Genomic DNA, 17,152 nt, shown 5'->3' with positions numbered 1-17,152 from the left:
GCACAGAGCAATATAACCTGCAGTTCAGACAATTTGGGATTGTTTTTGCTTCCACCACTGCCCTGCTGCTTTGCCCTGGGCACTCACTCTATCTCACCTACCTTTCATGTCCCATCCTCTGCCTCCAAATGGTGCCCCTCAGTGGGCTGTAAGCTCTCCTGGATCAAGGTTTGTGTTTTTACCATCTGCAGCACCAATACTTCACACAGCTGGGTCTCCATTACAGTGAAAGCCCTTTGGCCTGTGTCCAACACAAATAGGACATGACAAGGATTCCTTCAAGTGTGCAGAGGGAGAAAAATAAGGTAATGAGCCAGGGATTAAAGGTAAAAAAAAAAAAAATTCTCTTTAGTTACACATGTGGAATGTTCCTGACACAGAAAAAGTATTCCACCTGCAGGAGAAAGACTGTCCAAAAATACCACATACAGGAAACTTGGATGGTTGTGTAACCACTGTGGTGATACCAGGCAGGTCCCACTGGAAGCACAGACTGTTCTGCCAACACCAAACCACATGGTAGGGTGAGTGTGAAGGTCACTGAATACTCCTTGAATTCTCTCCCCCTCCTGAAAACACCTGGGCTAAATAACTGCATCTGAAAGAAAAACAAACAGTAATTCACCAACCATTCAGCTTCCCTTTTCTGTGGGGGAATACGTGATGCTCTCAAGGCAGAGCAGAGAACAGAAGAAAACAGGAGTAGCAAGCTCCAAGCTCCAGGCATTTGCAGGACAGGTAGGAAAAAGGTGAAGCAGAGTTGGGATATTCATGGGTCAGCTAACTTTTCATTTTAATAAAATGAACCAAATGGAGAGTTTGAATGATTTAGGACAGGTCAGCATCCAGTCCTACCTTCACTAACCTAAGCAGACATTAACACAAGACACCTTTAAGAACTTTTGCCTATGACTAGAATGGACACTCATCTTCTAGTGGGTTCAAAGAGGTCATGAGTAGCAAGTTACCATATGAAGTAGGAACCATACCACTAGATGCATTTTTTTTTCTCTTAAAAAGCACTTTCTACAATTAATTTGAGCAACAAACTCTAAAATGGCTGTCAGCTAGGAAGATCTTTTGAATTAGAAGTTACAACTGAGCAAATAGAATACTACTTACAAATATTTATGATTTACTTACAGACACTCCTGCAAATGGAGTCTTCTCCCTAAAAATTTTGACAAGAACTTCAAAGAATAGGACAATTTTCCATGATAAGCACATCAGGCACTTTGGAGTTTAGAATGTTTTTTCAGGGTAGAATAAAAGTAGCACATGAAGATCATGAGTCAGCTAACTGGAAGACACGCTGAATCAAAGGCCTTATGCCAATAATCCCACCAGTAAGTACAGCACTGTAGCTATGAAATATGGCAATATATTTTTAAAAACTTCAGGCTGCTCCTTTTGAGTTTTTTTTTTCAAACAAATCCATATGTTTAACAAGCCATTTCATTAGGGAGAGTGAGTCTTTACACTAGTAATGTTATGGATTTAAATACAAAAGGCTCTGGCAGGAAGAGCCCCTGTAGATGGTTTTAAACAGAACACTCAGAAAGAGGAGAAAGAAAAAAAAAAGAAAGCCAGTAAGAGCTCTTGTGTCTTCCAGTAAATTCCCCACTATAAATGCTGAAAAGAATGCACATGGAAAGAAACATGAAAATGGCTCACAAAGTCCGTGCTAGTTTCTCATCAAGAATGAGAAATTCAGTGGAGGTCTGGATTTTCCTGTGTTATTCAAGTCAGCCTTAGGAGACTACATTTTTGTTTCTTTTTCAGATTTAATAGGTTTCTGATGGACAGCCTTGGGAAATCTTTTTTAAAAAGTAAGAACTCTGATGACATTACTGTCAATATTTTGGGTTTAAAAGATAGACCTGGGAGCTCACTCAACCTTGCTACAAATGAATACTGCAATTTAAACTGCACTGTCAACATTGGAGCACATCTTATAAAAAACAGCACACCAAGAAGAGAGCTTTTTGATCTCTAAGATACATTTATATATACACACAGTATTTCAGATAGAACTTTTTTTAAAATTCAAATCCACTTTAATTCAAAGACAGGGTTTTTTACTTCAGTAGGAGCAGGATCAGATAAAACTAGCATATAATCATGATGTGTGCAATTACACCACTAAGTGCTTCTTCACAGCTGTAGCTTTATGCTACAGTGACAGATGAAGCAATCCCCATTTACATGCTCTAGAACCAAAGCTACAGCATGACTCTGCCTGTTCTCAGCAGCTCTAGTAAAGGATGTCCAGAAATCAAACTAAAACCAAGAGACTGTATTTGCAGTTTGCAATTTCCTCTGTAAAGAGATCAGGCAATGCATTTGATTTGAAAGTCCAACTAACTTCTGAGCGCTCAGACTGCAGACTGATCCTAGATCTCAAGTCAATTTGCTTAAGGGCACTAAATGCTTTGAAAGAAAGATATTTATATGAATGCAGGCACAGAGTTCCCACAGCCACATCACTGCTCTGTGCCTTGTGCCAGAGTGCACGAGGAAAAGCACGTTAGATGGGTGTAGTGTAAACAACTAACAAAATGAGATCACTCCTATTTTGCCTATACCACCAAGACAGCCACAGATAACTCTTAAACTGAGTCTTCATGTCCACACAAGTAGGCACCACAAGCTACTTGCTTCTTCAAGTATTAGAGTAGCACCCCTGCATCCTGCCATAGATAATTTTATCTACAGAGCTTGTACAGAGCTCCTGCCACAGCTAAAACAAGCACAGAGCAGAAATAGAACAATGAGATTCTAGAGAGTGTTTCCCATTCTCTGGTCTGCCTCCATGTATTAAATATGCTTTTTACTTTTTAAAAGGACAGCACCACACCTGTGGCCCACAGGAACCAAAAGGTTGTTTGGGATGTCAGAGAAGAAGCACATTTTCAATATTTACAGTGATTTGGATCTAGATGTTGCAAATATTACATCAGCCATCTCCATATTGGAAGACCTTTCCCATGCAGCACAACAACTTAGACCTGAAGAGAAAAAATCTACTTCTAGAAGCAACTGTTTTACACAAAACATCTCTTTTCCTCCCTTACTTTCCTTTCATCCCTTTTCCTTCAGCTCACACCTTCCAATTCTCCTAAAATGAATACACATAGAATGGATAAAGCAGTTGAATTCATTAACATTTAAGTTTGTTCTTCCAGATAGTTTTGCCTTATATAGAATAAGCAACAAAGTCAGAGTATTTCAAGTATAAACTGCTGCAAGCTTGAGAATCCTTTTTATTTTGAGAACAGTGTAATATGCAAATACAGCACTGCAAAGGACTCCATTTAAGTAAAAGCTCATCACTGTGTGTCAAATCAAAGCTTTTCTCCTCATCATCCTCTCAGTGTGAGCATTCTTCATGTGAGCTATTGATCTAGCTAAAGTATCTTGCATTTTCTTTACAATAATTTGTAAAAAAAGTTATATAAACACACTTGAAAGCTGAATAAAGTCTTGTAAGACACCATTAGAGCTGCCAGTGTTTGCAGTGCCCACATGTACAAAATTCATTGAATCAAAACAACCATCCAATTTGCTGTCGTAATTCCTTCACCTTCCCACATTGCATTTTATATAATCACCTATTAAGTGCTTACACTTAAAAAAAAGTGGTTTGTGGGTTTTTTTGTAGGACATGAGGGAATCAAGGGGTTATGTTTAAAATTTTGTACGGGGAGGTTGATGCCATAATCATTTGAATGCCTGAAAAAGGAACAAAATCCCAACTCTAGTCTGGACCTGCAATCTGATACAGACTTCCCAAGTGCATCCAGGGAAGTAATTTAACCTCTCTGCCCCATTTATGCCACCTACCAGACATTTCACTTCTGTTCTAATGCTGCAAGTAACTGACATTTAAAGGGAAAAATCTGCATTCCTAGAAATGTTCAAAGTACTCCTCCATCTTTCAATTCTCTGAAGAGCTACAAAGTCAGGACTGAAAAAGGGATATTCTGGAAGCAGTCAAATGAGACTGCTTCTACAGGTGAGATTTCTACGAATAAAGGGGAATGCTGGGGGACAATAAATTCCAGGCAACAGAAGACAGCAGACATAGGATGCAACACATATTCTGTAAAAATGGCAGCTGCACCTTTGGAAAATCACCATGGTGTCACCAAGCAAAAAGGCCACTCTGGGAGCAGTTTTACCCATAACACATGTCTGTAGTTCATTTACCTGATGAATCTAAATCACACTGTCTCTGGTGATTTCAGCCTCCTCCAACTTCTCCTGATTAGTCTTCCCAGCACTTCTCATTTAACGGTTCAGACTGGCAGCACCTCACTCGAGGGGTTATGAACAGGGTCAGGTCACCTGGGGTGCACCTGAGAGGAACAATCAGGCAGAGTCCCTGGGCACAAAGGCACACACTGAGCAAAACAAGCACGGGGACAAGGATACAGCAGAAAAAACAAAGTCAACTGCTTTCTTGCCAGTGTTACTGATGGGAGCTCAATCACCAGTATCTAACAGGTGATTTTAGCATGGACAACGAAAATCTGCAGAAAAACACAATACATACCCGGCTATGCTTACAGCACACGGGTTTATTTGCCAAAGAAACTTAGTGTTCCATAGCAACTGCCTAAAATAATCTCCTTGCACTGCTGAAAATGCCAGCTTTTCCACTTGTAATTATGGCACACCAATACTATTTTTAGTTTGATTTGATGAGGATCCCTATATTTGTAGAGGGGACTGCTTTGACCAATAACACAGATATTTCTTTTCTCTGCAAGAGGTGAAAGGACTTTTTTGATACAACCCTTTCACACATAAGCAGACAAAATAATTGAAATAAAAACTGATTATATAAGACTACTAATTAACCCATTTGTCTTCAACCCATCTGTTACCAACCAATTTGGTCAATTCATTAAGATGAACTGCCTCATTACATTTAGCACAAATTATGAGAAGTATGAAGCTTTAACACTCTAAGGCAACAGAAAATCTTCCTTCCTCACAGAAAAGTTCCTGGTTGCCTAGAAAAGCAATTAGCAGCACAGGCTGATCAGTAGATCATGTACTCCATCTTTTGGCAGAAGAAAGGAGTGCAATGCACTTGTGTTCCCTCTTCCTTCCCCACTCCACCAACTGCTGGAAACTCAGATCGCTGTTGGTACAAAAGGACTTTGAGCACTGCTTGTCCCACAGGCTGAAAGCTTATCACTGAATATCTCTTATTTTGAAAGTAGAACCAGATGTCCAATGGTGATGCCTTGCATAAAATGATACTGCTCAAGAGCACCAAGTCTCAGCTAAGGTCTTCATGCAATAATGAGCTGGTAGAGACTGGAAGTTCCCAGCTCCAGCCTGATAGGTCTCTGTCCTCACTGAAGTTGCCAGAAGTTATTGCCAGCTTAATTCATTTGGATAACAAGATCCATACTGAAATAAGAAAGAACATCCTTAAAACACCTTGAAAAGAACTGTAAATGAAGTAATACTTTGACAGGCATGAAAATAGGGAGCAGTCTCATTCATTACTCACTGACAATATTTCCTGGGGTGGTGCAGGGAATACCTCTTTTGCTACAAAGTTTTTCAGTAACAGCCATAAAAAACCCAAACCAATAGGCAAGCCCACACAATTATTAAAAGTAAACCTGCAATGGTGCTTTTTTTCAGCTGTAGAAAATAAGCAGAAGTCTGACAGAACAAGTAAACATTTAACACAGCATTTTGAATATCTGCTTATGAACAGCTTTAAAAAACGAAGACAATACCCAGCTCTATGAACACTCAGAAAGCTCTGTCATGGAGAACCATGGAAGAAAAGAAAATCATGTAAAGTAAGTATCACTTCTCTGTTATGGGAAATACTTTCATATCACTATTAACAGGACATTGCTATTATACTGTATAGCTTCTGGCCATATTAGCATTATGTGCATTAATGTAACCCACGATTACAGAAAGCAGATAAATGGGCTCACATGGAGCTATTTCCCAGTATTCCTCATTTAAATAACACCTCTTTTTTTTTCCGGTTACTGGAAGACAAAAACATTAAGACAGTTGTATTCACAAATCCATTTATGGAAATATAGAAACTGAATGCTCCAATAAGAAGCTAAATTTTTGGTAAATGTGTTTTCAGAACTTCTGATTCTCTCAAAGTAAAGCCCTAAACCTGCAACACAGAAATATGGGATAGAAATAGCCAAGACAGAAGCAGAAGCCACATCACTGAACTGGATTGCAATGCCAGCTTGATTGCTGACTGCACCTCACACTCCTGACAGGGAGTAAATTTGGGGAGCTCAGAATTTCAATAGGTTTTACCTGTAATGTTAGGGGGAAAAAAGCCTTAGAAAAATTCTTAAATGCCTGAAAACTGTTACACAAACACAGTTTAGGGAAGAAGAAACATTTTGTACTTCACAGCTATAGATCAGATCACACAAATAGGAAAAAAAATGCTGAGCCTCCCAGGTATTGCCAGTAAGCAAAGAATACTTGTACAAACGAAGGTCACAAATAATAGCTTAGTTAAATCACTCAACTATGATTAAATTTTGAATCAAATAAAAATTGTCTCTTCACAGTGAGAAATAAATGAGATAATTATAAGCAATTTAATAAACTCTTCATTACTACAAGAAGTCAAACATTAATTAACAAAATTAATTTCACATTTTTGCGCTGGAGGATACAACCAGTAAAACCTTGTACAACAGGAGTAAAAGAGAACCCAGCACCTGGGAGAGAAACACCCAGAGAACAAGGGAATCTACAGGTTGGCAATCAGGCTCAGGGCTAAGCAAACACAACTCTGAAAGGGCAGCATGTGCAGGCAGAGAGGAGGAGAGAGGTACAGACAAGATGGGGAAAGGAAAGGCGGGGAAAAATAACAGAAAACAATGCACTGTGTGCAGGGGGAGAACAGTGTATCAGATTAAAGCCATTAAACACCTCAGTTTGCTGACACACAGCAGTCGTGACAAACAACCCAGAGATGCTACAGGATTACCACTGGGCAAGGGGATATTCTCAAATTCTCTGTTAATGAAGTGAAATGCACCCAGTCAGGGAAAGACGAACACAATTTCAAAGCACACAGATGTCTAAGAGAAAGCCAGATACACATAACTGTTGTTGGTTTTTCCTATCAGGAATCATTGATTTTTTTAAAAAGGCTGAGCTGGCTCTTCAGTGTCCAGTGCAACTTGTTGATGCCACGTAGTTCATAAAGACTTTTTGCAGGTTACTTGGGTTAAAAGGAAACTCAGTGAAAGGAAACTCTGCTCAGAATCAGAAAGTTGATCTGATGACTGTGAGAAATATTTCTGTCATGCCTCAACTTTACATTTTATTTCAAATTAGGAGCTCTGAAGGGTAGGTTTAATCAGCAAGTCTGACTGGCAACATCTGCCAAGACAATACATCCTTATGAAGCCAATGAATTATCCCTGTCCCTTTTAATTTGGTTTTAAGCATTAAAAAAATTAGCATGTTAAAATCTATAATCAGTAAATGGAAAGGGGAACAGATTTTTCCATCACAGAGTTGCAGCTACACAATCTACAGTACATTCTGCATCTTTATATTGGCTTATTTTACTACCTCTCAAACATGAGGGCTTTGCTGTCACTTCCACAGAGATATCTATTCTAGAGAAATTTAAATGAGGAACAAATTAGAAAGTTGTAATTTAGGAAACATTCCTGCCAACCATTGCATTTTTACCACATGCCAACCTATCTCACCTCTTCCTCCTCTTCCATGCCTTGTAAATTCTTGTAAACTGCCACAATCCCTTCCCATTCTTGCACATATTTAACAAAGGTCTGGACAATTATCTGTGGCTGTGTCACCAACTGCAGGGCAAATCTAAGTACCCCACAATCTAAGCACATATAACTAAGATATTTCGGAGCCAGTGTGCAAAAATAAGCTGGGCAGCACAGTGAAACCAGCTCTGGTGCTTGCAAACCCACACGAATCTGAAGTACTGGGCCAGCTACACTGAGTTTAGCTTGGCTAAAGAGATTGGCTCTGTCATCCCCAGTCAAACTCAGGTCTTGCTGTTTAGATGTAGCCTGAGAAACTTCTGCCCTGAAAGGGCTGCAGTTTTTCAAACTTTGAAAGCTTTTTTTCCTCCCCAGCCCCCTTCCATGCTCTACCCACTTTTCTGACAATCTAAATTTGTCAAGTCTGTAGTGACAAAATGCCCTTATCAGAGGTCAAGTTGTAGTTGCTCTAGCTGCAAAGTCACCCACATGCTCTAATAGTTAAATCACCTATCCACCTATTGCCTTGTTTTTGCCCTCTAAGAATGGGGCTATCTTTAGGAGTTGATAACAGTTTCACTGTTAAAATTCAGGTGCTTTTGCTTGTAAATATATCCATCAGGATCTGAGCACTTCTCGTGAACAGAGTCCAAAGACTTTCACATTTCTCTTGAACCTTCCACCATTCACAAGTACAATCCACTCATTTGATGTTCACTCTGAAAACTCAGTTTTCCTGCCTGTCCACAAACATGACAGCTTTGCAGATTTGAGTCTGCTCCTGTTTTTAAGAATTTAGCAGTAAGATGAAGTAATGAAAGAAGACTGGATAGAGGAAATGCCAAAGGGAGCAAGATAAAACAACATTTTTACAACACAGACAAACTCATGGGGAAAAAGTCACATTATGTGGACTTAGGAGACTTCCTCTAGTCCTACATTAATCTCCAGTGATCCATTTGCCAGCTCTCAGGCACCAACATGTCTTCCAGCCTCTCACATCACTTTCTTTCAGTACTCATGAACGCTGACAGTTCAGAACTTTTTTCTAGATCTGGATTTCCCTCTTGTGTTTGAATGTTTCCCCCCCGAATATCTGGCTACAGTTCTACAAGTTGAGCATGTTTAACTATTTTCAACATCTGTTTTCAGATCCCTCTGCCACAGAACAAGACAAAATAACTGCTGCCACCCACCTTCCCCTCACCCAAGGTAACAGTGTGGTTTTCTTGTTCATTTTTACACCTTACCACCCCTGCTTGCCTTCTCACCCCCCTCAGCAGATGCAGGACTGCATTTTTGTACTGCAGAAAAGAGAGCAAAAATACATTCTATATGTATAGAATGCATGATCGCCTCTCAGACAAGCACACACAACTGTCCAAAGTGCAGCACAGAACAGGCAGCAAGCTTTCAAACACAAGCACGGGTACAAAAAAGGATGAGCAAGAACACACAACCCTGGAAGGAGCAGAGGAAAGTCAAGAACACAAAACCTACAGAGCAAATGCTGACTCATAAAATATTTCTTTGATGGCTTCCTAACTGCCCTCTTCCTGTCTTATTCCCTTCTTGTCCAGTTTAGGGAAAGAAGACTTGCATTTCTGACACTATTCATGCAGCACAACATGACAGACTCGTCGTATGAGCTTCAGCAGCTTCTCCATCTTTCATTTTGGGAAAGCAGTGACTGTTTCTAGGGATGCTGGATATGGTCTAGGACAGCAGGAACATATCTCTTCATCCAAGGACCAAACCATTTCAGGTCACTCAAAAATGCACTGGCTACCTAATAGGTACAAACAAGGTCCAAAACGATGCCTTTAAGAAGCCAGACCAGCACTTGGAGAAGCACCATGAAGGGGCAAGTGTACACAGCAGCAGTGATGTGTTACAAAAGGATATCAAACACATAAAAAGACAGAAAAAACTCACTTAAATCCAAAATTCTTCTTTTATAACTATCTTTTTATACCCGATGACTGTCAATATGGTTTTTCAAGTAAGGGAAACAAACTCTTGCCTGGTTCACAGATTCTCTGCAAATAATAAAAACTTTGTAGCTGAATTTTAAGCTTAGTATTTCCTCTTTGTTCCCTAATACACATATACAAAAATGTAAAAGTATGCAGTCAGTTCACCAGCTCTTCAGTAGTTGTGATACAGCAACAGTCTTGCTTTATAACTTAAAAAAAAAAATAAAAAACTTAGAAGAAATCTGCTAGTGAAAAGAGGGATTACTAATATTTTGATATCCACACTCTACTTCTATGACATAAATCCCCCAAGAGTCACACCTTGAGAAAAAAGAAAGCCCAAGGGATGCCAAATACTTACCAGAAGAAATATCTTTCATGTTGAATGTCCAAGTCATTACATAAAAGTTCACAAGAAATATTTTGGGCTGACAAGTTGAATTGAATACTGAGCCATATATTCCATTGTTCTCTACGCATTTATAAGTAGGAAATACAGTCAAAGTGCAATTGTGCAAAACAAGGACAAGCTTTTTTAAGCATACAAAAAGTGTCAGGATGATAAACCACATAAGCACAGAATTAAATCAAAGTTAATGGCCACTAGCTGGTATTTAACTTACTTTCATTTCTCTTTTCTTTTCATTTTTCCACCTAGCCTGCTCAGCTAATAAAATTGCCATTATAAGGGAGAAGCAAAGGCACGATTCAATGCTACATCAATTATTATGACTTTATTGTGACATACTGGTATTCAGCTGATCCCAGAAGGCTATACTGATGCCTTGGATGCAATTAATTTTTGATTGATCTAACTCACTCTAGTACTGCATGTAAAATGTTCATAGACATTTGAATAATTCTATTATATGTAGGAGATTACTGCACAGAGATCATTTGAAATTAATTGCCAAGTTATTTTAGTAAATGTAAAACACCATTCTAGTCCTATTGTGGTAACAGTTCTGTAATTGCTTTACAAAGTAAACTAATGAAATAAATGAACTCTGACTAATAGGTAGCATAACAGGGCTGAACAAGCGAAACGACACTGTAGATATCGTATCTCGTTTTACAGGGCTGGGGTTGGTGAGTCAACTTTTCTATTACAGAACTGAATGAGAGAAGAGTGACCTCATAAAAAGGATTTTACTTCACTGGCTACAGGGGACCTTATAGGGAGCAGCTTCGAAGAGCACTGACAGCAGATGACTACTCAGTACCTTAAGTGTTTGCAAAACCTGAGGATTAAGAGATGTTCATTATTCCAAGGAGTTGCCATAGTTGTTTTTGTTCTGTGTGTGGGTGAGGAGCTTTTCTCAGGGCTGTGTAACACTGTCTGCTACACACACAGAGCGAATTTTACATTTGGAGTTGCTGCCCATCTCCCAGTTAAATCCCTCCACAGATCCAGTTCACAGGGCAGCTTTGAACTCAACAGCTGAGACTTTCAAGTGAGCCAGGTAATGGACTGATTGATGAGCCAGCTTTTAGCAAAGAAGGGTAAGAGTCCAAAGCTCTGCAAGTCAGCACCTGGGAACAGCAACTGCAAAGTTAAAGCAAACCAGGCACAAGAGAGGTTTGACGAGCACAGGAGGAGGGTGCTCGTTTCTGGAGGCTGCCTGCAACTGCAGTCTCCAACTCTCCCTAGGGAGCACTGCATCCACATTTCAAATCGTTCCTCCAAAGCACAGAAACATGATACTGTGATGCTTCTAGTAGGGTCAGGAGCTCAGAGAGCCACAGGTGTCAATACAGTCATTGTAAAACATTGCTCTTAACTCTGAATCTTACCTCCAAGGATGCTGGAACACTTGCTGTCCTCAGCACATGTTCACTAGAAACCACAATCTAAAACTACCAGTAAAAATACAGAAATGACCTCATGAAGTGGACAATAAATACTTGATATTTATATATGTTACATTTTTTATTGTACAAAATGTACCTTTAGAGGTGAAGTTCTCTGATAATGATATTACAATTTAATATTGAATCTTTTATCAATGTTCTGCTGTAAGTCCCACATGACTTTAACTCATACACACTAACTCAAAGAACAGAAAAAACAATCTGCAAACTGCTGACCTCTGCTCCTCTCCTTACCAAGGAACAGACAAGTACAGCAAACTGTCTTAAGCACTGCTCAAAGACCTGACAATTTGCACCAGGGAGTTAATTTCAGCTACTCTTTTAGTTACAAACTCCCAGCTACACTACAACAGACTGGATTTTGGCAAGCATAACTAGATGTCTATTTTCAAAAGCAGGGGAAAAATGGAAGGAATAAGAGAAGAAACATTCTATGGAGGGGAAAGGGACAAACAAAGGAGTGAGCAACAAAAGGAAATGCAGTTTCACTTCTAAGATTGTTTTAGCAAACAACAGGAAAACGCAGAGCATCACTTGCCTTCTTTCTCTAGGCAGGGATACACAGATCATCTCAAAATCAAACACAGCAGCATCACTGTGAATCCCAGCACCACCAGGAATAAATATATGAGTAGCCTGTTCCCCCATTAACTCTCCTCTGTGATTGCAGGACTAGAACTTATTTATTTGCTGTATCCCATACAGATTTTCAAAGGGAAGGTTGCTTTACACGACTCTTCTCAAAAACATTTTTAATGTGGATTCATTTTCAGTAGACAGCTTGAAGATTCTAATCACAGTCCAGGCAACCATGACTCCCTGCAGACTGTCAGAAGCTGTGGTTTGTGGGAAGTTGATAATGCTTAGAGCTGATCAGCAAACCCGTTACATTTCATCTGTGACTTCTTAGTATTTACAATATTTTAAAATTTATAAAATATCAAACTGTCCACAAAAAAACACCCTTCTTTCCATAATTCCTCCAGTGCACTAGTCATATTAAGAGGCGAATTTTACTCTGACTCTGCAGCAGGCATGACAGTCTCCAAATTGCTGTGGCAAAATAACTTTCATCCTGTTTACCCAAAGAAGCACAGCTCTAAAGAAGCCAAGAAAAAAATAAGAATGTACATGGCAGGCTTCTTCAGGAAGTCTGGAGTACCTGGAAATAACACAGAAGACCAGGACAGGCAGAGAATAATTGCCACTCCAGGAAAAATATTTGTTCAATTGCTTTACTTTACTGGGGAACTAACATTTTTGCTAGAAAAACCTCGCAAGTGGTGGTGCTTTGAGTAGCTCACACAAGCACAAAAAGTTGTGTCATCAGGAAGAATGAAAAAGCAATCAGCTGCCTGGATCCCCACACTGGCCTGTCAGTGATCCAACCTACCAGGAGCCCATGGCAAATCACGATTTTCCTTTGTTTATTCCTATGTTTATTATTTTCCTAAGCTTATTCCTATGTAAAATGGGCCACCCCCCTCACAGGCACCAGAGCAGGAAGAATTCCTCTTACTGTCATTGTAGCATTGTTGATATTCAGGAACCACAGAATATCTCAAGCTAGAGGAGACCGATGAAGGTCACCAAGTCGAACTCCCTGTTCTTTGCAGGACTACCTAAAACCACATCACGTGACTAAGAATGCTGCCCAGATTCCACTTGACCCCTGACAGACATATTAAGGCTGACAGAAATAAGAAAATCCCTTGCAGCTCCAAGGACTCACTAACGTTTCTCGTTTTGCAGGATCAGTTTTACTGTAGGCTGGAATTAGCTTTGTCTGGCTTTAGAAGACACAAAAAGCTGCTCAGAATCCCAACAGATAAAGCAGGTGCCCAATGGTGTCAATGCTTTAAACACAACAGTTCTACACAAGCTTTTCCTAATTATTGGAATGATTTGTCTGTAGGAAGCATCAGCACAAAAGAACTAATTTATACCATGGTACAGTCAAAAAACTGAAAACCCCAGAGACTCCCTTGTCACTGATACACAAAGGCCACCACCTCAAGGAAGAGGTAAGAAGCTTTCCCAGTTAAAACCAGCCCAAGGGAGCAAGGCATGGGATTTAAAGTTAGTTCAGATTAGCAATAGGGTGAGGAGGATTAACCAAAGCTAAATGCAGGGTGAGATCCCCTAACATCTCATATGGATTGTATTGGCTAAAAATGAAATCCAAGAGCAAATGTAAATCATCACAGGAGTTTAACAAACCTTAGTCATGCACCTCCAGCATATTGCCTGTAAAATCACTGGCAACACTGAAAATGTGGTAAGGACAGAAAAAAAAAAAAAGAACAAAACCAAAAAAACAAACAAGGAAGATGGGGAGATGCTGAGGTGGAAATTCTATCACAAAGAAACAGCTCCACCTTATGTTTGAGCAGCATGAGTGTTATGTTCAAACTTACCTTCCAAACATGCATCTAAGGGGAAATCCAGATAACATGGTCCATAAAACAATGGTCAAAAAGGCATCATTACAGCATCTCTGCCCTGGAGTTATTTTTTCCACTCCAGTGTTTGCAGTATTACTGGTGGTAATAACTATGCTCTCCACAAAACAGATGTTGTGTCATGACCTCTTTACTTTTCCAGGCTGAATTCAATGCCAGCAGTGAATTTTCTAGTGACAAAACAACGTTATGTTCAGCTGCAGTATTTTTCCATCTAATTCACAGCTGCAGGGGGGAAAAAGAAATCCAAATAACCACTCAAAACCTTTCATAAACTGTTAAAAGTAATCAGGGAACTAGTTTCAGGTAGTATATTTCAATTCAGGTGACAGAATCCATTTATTATCGGAAAAGTATATTTGTTTAACACCTCCTGGCTTTGATACTTTCTTTTCCAGACTTTACTTTAGTAACAGGTGACTTGTAAACCTTAAAAACTTAAATTCATGCCCAAAATAAGGAGGTATTTTTAAAATAAGTGATCTTTGCTTTTTATTTGCTGTGATCAGATGAACACTTTCTTACCTTGAGCACAAACATTTAAGCCTAGAATTAGATAGTGAAGTAACTGATGGTATCTAAACTTGTTCTGAATTGCTACACATGGACTTTGCTCTAATAACACACAACTGAGCTGAAGGATCAGCTGCAATGAACATGTAAATATTTCACAGTTCAATGCACAAAAAATACCTCCTTGGGGTCCCATGGCAGCTACAGCAAAGGAGACAGAAGGAAAACACCAATGGAATCAAGAGAGAGCAAAGAGGGGAACAATGAGACATAATATAGAGGAGGGCAATTATTTTTGTTGTTGTTTTTGCTGAGGTGATGCTGTTTGGCAATGGTTGGCAGTCAGTGCATCAAAGAACCACTGTGCACCACTCTGGAGACAGTCAGGAGAAGGAGGAAGGACACGCAATTAATTATTTCACTCGTGCAGAATTTAAAAAACCTGAAGCATTTTTTAAAAATCAGTCTTTTTTTGACAAAAACAATACTGTTCAGCAGATGCACTCTACACAGTTTCTCAAGTGATCTTCTATCAGGAAGAAAAAAGTTAAGTCACTCCACACATGCATCCAAAACCCAGCACATTTTGATGTATAACCAGCGTGCTGCTGCCTGTCAGGAGCAGCAGGGCACCATTCCCTTGGCCAAAGGTTATCACAATCCCTTTATCTCATCCTGACTTTGTATAAGTTGTCACAGTCACCAAGATCCTGTGCACTCTACCACAAGAAAAACAACAAGGAAACAAGCCCCAAACCATACAGTTTTACTAATTATTTCGGAGGTGAATTTGCAAGCTACCCGTGGTGTTCCACAAGAAATGGTCTCCAAGAACTGCTACTTTAATAAATATTTATGAATACATCAGTGCAAACTGGATTTCACTGATGTTTAATGCTTGCTGTGTAGTAACAAAAACATTTCCTTTGGTCTGTGATCTAACACATGTACAGATTTGTTTGACATACACGTTTACCTGGGTGGAATGCATTTGGCAGTCAGGGTGTGTTATAACCTACACAAACATCAGCAGTTTGTGATGGCAACAAATAGCACAGAAATTGATGAAGGCTTTGGCATGTGGAAACAATTATTCCTGTTAGCAGCCTGGTGATTTATTGATAATGGAGATATGGCATCAAAACAGCTCCTAATTGCAGTGCCAAAGATTAAGGGTAATTGCATGTAATGACTTGCTCAAGTTCTGCATGAGCAGATTTCACTTACATTTAAGCTTGTTTTCTTTTTTGGACTGTAAAGCTAATTTAACTTTTTACCTTCATAAAGCTTTTTTGTAGCCAAGGGACATCTTCAGCTAATATTCCATGGCAGTGACATTCTTGAACAGTAAGTTCATATACCGTTGTCCTGGTTAGAACGGCTGGGACCAATTCATCCCTGGATGGGTGTAACCCAAAACTGTGTATTCTATAGCCTCCATGCCATTTCCCAAAAACTGCTGTCAGTAGAGGCCTGCAAGGTGGGAAGATGTTCCTGTACCCTTTTATGGAATTCCCCGCTCTGATATCCTTATATGGAATTCCCCGCTCTGATATCCTTATATGGAAGAGGGACTGAGTATCCGCATGCCCTTTTATGGAATTCCCTACTCTGAGGGAGGGACTGAGCACTCCCGCCTGAACTGGAGAGTATATAACTGGGAGTTTCAGAGCCTTGGGCCCCTCTCGTGGGATCCAGAGGAAGATTGCAGACCACCGCGTTCAACCAGACTGAGACCACCACCCTCGACTGGACTGCAATCACCACTTCTGACCAGACTGCAGCAGCTCTCCCACCAGCAGGTTTATCCACTCTCCCTTTGCTTTGGACTCGGGGGTGGGCCAAGGTACACCACTTTTGTTCATATCCCAGGGTGCTGGGTATACATTTGGGTTTTGTGGGTTAAAACCAATTGTCTGTCTGTATAATTGTACTTATTGCATTATTTTAATAAATTGTTATTCTGACTTATAAATCTCTCTTTTGAATTGAGTTCATTTTCCCTCGCTGGTTAACTTTTAAACCAGCACAACCGTCAACTGTTGCTTGTCATTTTTAATGACAGAGAAATACTATGTTACCATTGAAAAAAAAATAGGGTATTGCTACTGGTGTTATTTTTAAATCTGATGAAGTATCCACTGAGCCAGCTTTCCACCTTTGTAAGGCATTATTTGTATCCAGGCAGCAAACTTCTTACTCTTTTTTGCTAATATTCTAGCCAGTAAGCCTGAATAATATTGTGATCTGCTTATGTCTGTTTTCCATTTGCTTGATACCCCCACTGCTTCCACTTTCTACTTCAACAAGCAGTTAAACTTTGTATCTAGCACAACTAATTGTTGCAGCAATGATCTAATACAGCTGAGAAAGAACAATAACTACCATGTTTCCTTGGCACACAGAAGTCTTTACTCTGAACTCTTACAGCTTGCACTGAAAAAATTTCTTTCGTGGTTAAGATGTCTGATACTGTTACTGGACTATAGGTACCTCTACCACTTTCTCCTTTATTCTAATGAGATGTATTCATTTTACAGTTCATTTTACCGATAGCAAT

Source organism: Neopelma chrysocephalum, unplaced genomic scaffold, assembly GCF_003984885.1.
Source record: "Neopelma chrysocephalum unplaced genomic scaffold, ASM398488v2 Primary Assembly neopelma1_147, whole genome shotgun sequence".
NCBI lineage: Eukaryota > Metazoa > Chordata > Aves > Passeriformes > Pipridae > Neopelma > Neopelma chrysocephalum.
The sequence above is the reverse complement of the archived record's forward strand: the minus strand, read 5'-3'. Positions refer to the sequence as shown.